Genomic DNA, 6,781 nt, shown 5'->3' on the forward strand with positions numbered 1-6,781 from the left:
AGAGCAATCTGAGTTTAAATTATTTCTTTGGTAGCCATTCTCAGTGGATAGTTACTTTTAAAACAGTAAAATCCTAGCCTTTTAAACATTTTCTTTTTACAAAATTTCAACAAAAGGAAAGATCCAGGGATGTTCTAAATGCAAATTAGAGGCCACTTTTCTGCCTTTTTCCTATGTCCTCAGACATCTAAAATGAGCACATAGACCTCAGAAGATATTTATATTTATCCAGAGCTTGATGAAAAATGATTCCTGGGAAGTCAGTATGGTGGCAAGTAAGACTGAATTTCCACTAAAAATTTTATGAAAGTCTAACAGGATATTGGATTAACATTCCAAAAATCTGTACTTCTTGACTCTTAAAGCCATCAAGGGGGTCCTTTTTTCAAGCTCTTGGTGATTCAATTTTACAAATGATGGGCTTAATGATGCCTTTCATCAGCTTTGATCTGGGTCTACAAAGAACATTAATCCTAGCACATTGGTTCCTTGTACTGTCATTTATTGAGAGACATACATGATGTCTTTTCTCTTGTTTTCAGATACTTACTCAACACTGTCATTGAGATTGTCCCTAAAGAATGATCCACCAGATGCTTCTGTTTGCTGATGACATTATGCTGATGGTGTTAAGCACCAAAACTTTTGCAGAACATCCAAAATGAGATCCATATTTACATAAAAAGTCATCCTAACTATCCACAAAGGTGGAAAAAGTGACTGAATGAATATTTTCAAGACTCTAATAAGCAATTGGACAGACAATCCATAGTACATTTATCTGAGGCGGGCCTGCAAATGGATGATGATTTAGAACCAGAAATGGAAAGATGGAGAGTGGGAAAAATTACTTCAGGAAAACTTAGTTCTTTTAATGAATGATTCCAAGCTTGTCTTTTTTTTTAACACTAATATTTTCCCAATAACATTTCTATGACAGGAGTTATAGAATACTATAGTCTCTAAAGAACTGAAGTTGAGGATCTTTGAAAGGTTAATGAAGAGGTGAATGGTAGTTATAAGCAAGCTATAAAGTGTTTCAAATGAGCAAATGGGTAGTACAAGTGGTATAAAGAGGACATCAGAAAAATGTATGGCCAGGAGAGAGACACAGAGAAAGAGACAGAGAGAGATGGAGACAAAGAGAGACAGAGAGAACAGTAATGTAGCAAGAAAGAAGGATAATAGTTAGATGGCTCACATATTCCACTGGTATCCCATACAATATCTTGAGAACTAGAGGAAGGTCCCTAGTATTTTGAGAGGGTACCTAATAGCAGATTTATGGCAGATGTGAAGGAAAACTATAGACAGTGGGCAGGAATGGCTTGATTGCATGGAAAGGAGTAGACATATGGATCAAATCTTAGATTCCAGTCCATAGAATAACAGAATCAGAGAATTTCAGGGTTGAAAGGAACCTACTATCTCATACTTGAAAAAGAATCCCCTGTATAGTACAACCACTTAGTCATCCAGACTTTTCTTGATAACTTTCCATGAGAGGATACTCACTACTGCCTAAGGAAGCTCATCCCACTTTTAAACAGGTTTAATTGATAGGAAGCTGTTTTTTTTTTTCCTGACACCAAGACTCAGGCTGATTGTGGAGGCAATATTGTGAAAGAAATAAGGAAGGGATAGGATCAAAGACACGTGTAGACATTTAACCTGAGTGTAAAAGGAAACACTTGACCAGTATGGAAGGAGAGAATGGGGCTGACAGCAAAAGGTTTAGAAAAGTAGAGCAGGGGAGAAGAGAGAATGATTTACTTTTTTTTTTATGACAATATTTTATATTTCTATATGAGCTCAAGAATACAAGTCTCATGGAATAGATGACACATAGCACAAGTAACAATTAAATATTGTAACCAAATGTATAAGTTGTGTGCTTAAATATAGCAATGTGCATAGAACAATAACACATCCATAATACTCCATATTGTTACACATACCAACAAAGTACACATAGCCATGATACATAAAATCTCATGTTAGAATATATACCAATAATAAATATGTATCACAGAATCAGAATGTTTGGGGTATTCAGGAAAGACTAGCACCCCTGACGTGATGGCTTATTGAGCCCTTTTCAGGGCTGCTCATCTGTCTTTGGTGTCCACCTGGCACCCAACTCTCACCTGTGGCTCCAAGAAGCTGTAGCATGCACAGTGGCCACACTATCTCAGCAGACAGGCTAAACCAGATTGAGGGTAATCAACAGACTTCAAACCTGTCGGTGAGCTAGGAGGATGTCTACCCCAAGCATGTGAAGACTTCTCCTTGCAGGATGAGAACAGTTTGTTCCAGTGAACACAAAGGCAGCTGAAGCAGGCACTGTGGAGTACTTAGAACTTGGTCAGGTATCGAGGATGCCCATGTCATCCACTGCATCCCAGGCCATCGCCAGTCATCTCCAGTGCCAAGACAAAAGTCAAGAGAATGATTGTCAAATGTACTTATCCACAACTAACCTCTCTGCTGACATCCAGTCTTAAATCTCCAACTGCTTTTCAGACCTCTCAAACTAGATGTCCTCTGGACATCTTAAACTCGCAAAGTCCAAAACTAAGCTTATTTTCCTTCCCCCCAAGCCAGGAGTGGAGAACCTGTGACCTCTAGGCCACGTGTGTCCCTCTAAGTCCTCAAGCGTGGCCCTTTGAATCCAAACTTCACAGAACAAATCCCCTTAATAAAAGTATTTGCTCTGTAAAACTTGGGCTCAGTCTAAAGGCCACACCCAAGCACCTAAAAGGTCACATATGGCCTGGAGGCCACAGGTTCCCCACCCTTGCCCCAAAGCCCTTCCAAATTTCCCTGATGCTGAAGGCTTTGCCCTTCTCCTAATCCCTCTGGCTCCCAACATAGGTGTCATCCTTGTCTCTTCACTTTCTCTCCCCTCTCTCATATCAAATCTGTTGCCAATGCCTGTGGATTTTACCATTGTGACATTCTTCACCCTTTCTTTCCTCTTGGAGTAGGAACAGCAAAGCCCTATTTTTCTGCAGAGCAGTGAGGCCCCATCCTTTCCCTATATCCTGATTAGGAAACCCTTTCCCCTATATTCTTAGCTCCATATGCTGAACAGACAATTACTTCCTTATAAGCTGAGCAGACAACTACTTATCCCATATGGTGAACAGGCAACCTCACCACTCAGTAGCTCACCCTATCACCAGTGACCTTGTGATCTAGAGACCCTCAGCCTGCCCTATCACCAGCAACCTTGCAGTCAAGGGATTTTCCCAAGACTGAGCAAGCCCAATGAGACCCCTCAATGCCCAGTGTCAAAGTCCCCATTTACATCTTATGAATATGTTAATGAAGGGACTCTCAAGAGCGAAAATATGGCTATTTCAAGATAGCCACCCTGAAGACCTAGTACAGCACAGGCACAAGTCTTTTTTTTTTGCTTGCATTGCACAAAGATTACGCCATAGCAACTTTCTATAAGTTACTCCCTCTTTCTGATATAAGCAAGTCCCCAGTACTCTTCCACCCAGCCAACCAGTATCCTGAGCTGCTTGGTTCCATTTGCTTTTATGACAATAAAGCCCTGCTTGGAAGTACTCTGGCCTGGGTGTTCTTACCGACTCTGAACCAGCTCTTGCACTGCACTCTGTCACCCCTCTCCTGTCCTTTCCTGTCCTTTCTTCTCCTGTCCTCTCTTCTCTCCTCTCCTTTCCTCTCCTCTCCTCAGGTATCATGCCCTTACCTGAGGGTGTTCTGCCCAAATGAAGGTAAATTTTGATGGCCAAAACCTACCTAATTAAATTGGGGTTTACTGGCTCTATTTCTTTATCAAAGACCAAACCTTAAACCCAATTCATTCTGGATCTCATTGATTGGACAACAATAGGTCCCTGCCCTGCTCAAGCACCACTTAATGATTATTTTTTGTGCTGGCTGGGCAGAGTGAATGTAAATAGTAACTGTTTCTCTTTTGGCCAGCAACCTTGAGTGTCTTCCCCTTCCAGTTTGATTTTTTTTTTTAATTAACAGAGCCATGCTTTGACTCACTTCTTAAAGAGGCCTGCCTATTCACTGAATGAGGATTGCCTCACTCAAAGTGAGAGCTTGAAAAGGTCTTAGCTTAAAAAGCCCAAGGTCTCCCACTGCATCTTGCAATCCTGACTTATATCTGGCCACTGGAACAAGATGGCTCTGGAGGAAAAAGTGAGGCTGGTGATTTTGCACAGCCATCCCTCACTCAAATAAAATTCAATTGCAAGTAATATCATCATCTCCCTGATATCTTGGTCCTCTTTGAGAATGACAGACAAACCAACTACACACTACCACATAATATAAGCACAATACATATGTACGTATACATATGCATATATATCCATATATAAGCATACAACATATATGTGTAGTCGTACACATATGTGTATTTATCTAGATAGGAGAGTGTGCATGTGTGTGTGAGAGAGAAAGAGAAAGAGAGAGAGAAAGAAATGTAATATAATGAATAGAGAATTAACCTTGAAGTCAACAAGACTTGAGGTTTCCCAACTTTGCTCTAACACATACTGGGTATACGATTCAAGGTAATTCACTTAACTTCTTGTTGCCACAGGTCATATTCTAAGATTATAAATTTCAGAACAGATGACAATTTGCGTTTTTGAGCAAGTTTCCTATATAAATGAAATTACAGGTCAGGTTCAATTTTATATAACAATAACATAATGCAACATTAAAAACAATAAATAACATCACAACTATCTTTACATTCACAGTGTATGTACGTGTATATGTAAACATGGAGATTTTATGGTAGAAGTATTAGACTAAAATTTAAGAATATCTTATTTTGAATTATTTCTCCTATTCTTAGTAGATATGTTACTCTAGGTCACTTACTTCTTAACCTCTTTTAGCTTCAGTTTCCTTGTCTGTAAAAGGTACATAATAATACCTGGAGTACATACCTAACAGGGTTGTTTTAAGGATTAAATGAGACACTATATATCAAATCTTTGCAAACCTTAAAGCACTGAGTCAAATATTATTACCATTCTATTTATAAAAATTTATACTACATTTAATTTTGTGTATATACATGCTTACTTACATATATATGATTTTTTAAAAATCCACTAGGATGTAAATAATATATTAAAATTACATAATTAATCTCTAATTCTAATTTAGGAATATATCAATAATGAAGCAGGGAAAAGAAAGGTTAAAATTATTGAAGGAAAAATATCTACAGACTGCATCACACATCTTTTAAACTAGCTTTCGACATTATCATCCATAATCAGACTATCAGTATGTTTAAAACAAAACAGCCAGAAAATCAAATGCAAATTCCACATAAAATTCTGATTTACATAACATATTTGGACTGTGTTTTCACAGAGTAATCCCAGGAACTCTTTTTTTGGAGTGTGCATTTATCACTGTCATATAGTCTGTTCTATACATCAGTTCACTACCTACTAAGTGGGAATGTATACTATACTATGTATCTAAAAACAATCCTAAGGGAAGTAATAATATTCTCAAATGAAAGCGAATAAAATCATATATATATATATGCACCTTATTGAATTTGTCAAAGATACAGAAGTGGCTTGACCAAGGTTTGCAAAACTAAATTGCATTTAAATTGCAAAATGTATGCTTCCTGCAAATTCACACAGACTACAATATTCTGAAATGACTCCAGAAGTCATCTAGTCGCACCTGTGTCTGAAAGGAAAGTCTTTGTATAGCAGCACAGGAATCACAGACTTTCAAAATTATAATATACCTTAGGGGTCCAACACATAGCTATATCAACTCTACAACATCCCTAACAAGAGGCTATACATACTTCAAAGGAGGAACATAAGTATTGGGAAAACACCCACCCCCCCCACCTCCCAAAGGGAAGCATTGTAATCACAGGCTTTATTTGACTGCCATGCCACACTGTTTACACATTAAACTTGAAATCCACTGTAGCTATCCCTTTTACATGGCAAGGGTTAGGGGCATGGTGCTGCTTGTGATCTGGCAAATTCATGTAACTTTTTTTTTATTTGAATTTTTCATTTCTCCTGACAGAGAAGAAGTCTGAATTACTATGGTATTAAAAGAAAAATCTTGATATTTTAAAAATCATTTGTGAGTTTCTAAACCTTTTCTGTGTCATCTGCTGGCCTTTGCATGTTGTCATGGCTTCTGCAAAACTCCCTCAAAATTCCCATTTAATTTTTTATGCCAACCCATGACATACAGAAACCAGGATGGGTAAAATCACAATATGGAAGGGATAGATATAAATACTACTAGGCATCTAAGTGGAGGAGTGGATAGAGTGCCAGACCTCAAGTCAGCAACGTTAGCACCTAAGTTCAAACATGACCTCAGCCCCTTTATTACCTGTGTAATCTTGACAAAAATCATTTAACCTCTACCTCAATGTTTTCACAGGCAGGATGAAGAAAACAGGAACATTAGCACCTTTATCCCAGGCTCATCATCCTCCAAGATTATATCAATCCTGAAATTTACATCTCATCAATATTCCTTAAATCTGAGGCTCCTCCCTCCCTCTGACTGGAGAGAGTCCTCCCCCACCTCAGTCTACTCCATCTTTGTATTCTCCCACTATTTTTTCAGCTTCTTCTAAAATATCTCCTCCATTAAATTGTGAGCTCCTTGAAGGCAGGGGCTATCTTTTTTTTCTTTGAATCCCTTCCAGTTTACACATTGACTGGCACATAGTAGGTGCTTAATAAATATTTAGTGACTGAGAGTTGTTGTAAGGATAAAA

The sequence above is a fragment of the Phascolarctos cinereus genome, unplaced genomic scaffold (assembly GCF_003287225.1).
Source record: "Phascolarctos cinereus isolate Bilbo 61053 unplaced genomic scaffold, phaCin_HiC Scaffold_5;HRSCAF=322, whole genome shotgun sequence".
In the NCBI taxonomy this organism is placed as follows: domain Eukaryota; kingdom Metazoa; phylum Chordata; class Mammalia; order Diprotodontia; family Phascolarctidae; genus Phascolarctos; species Phascolarctos cinereus.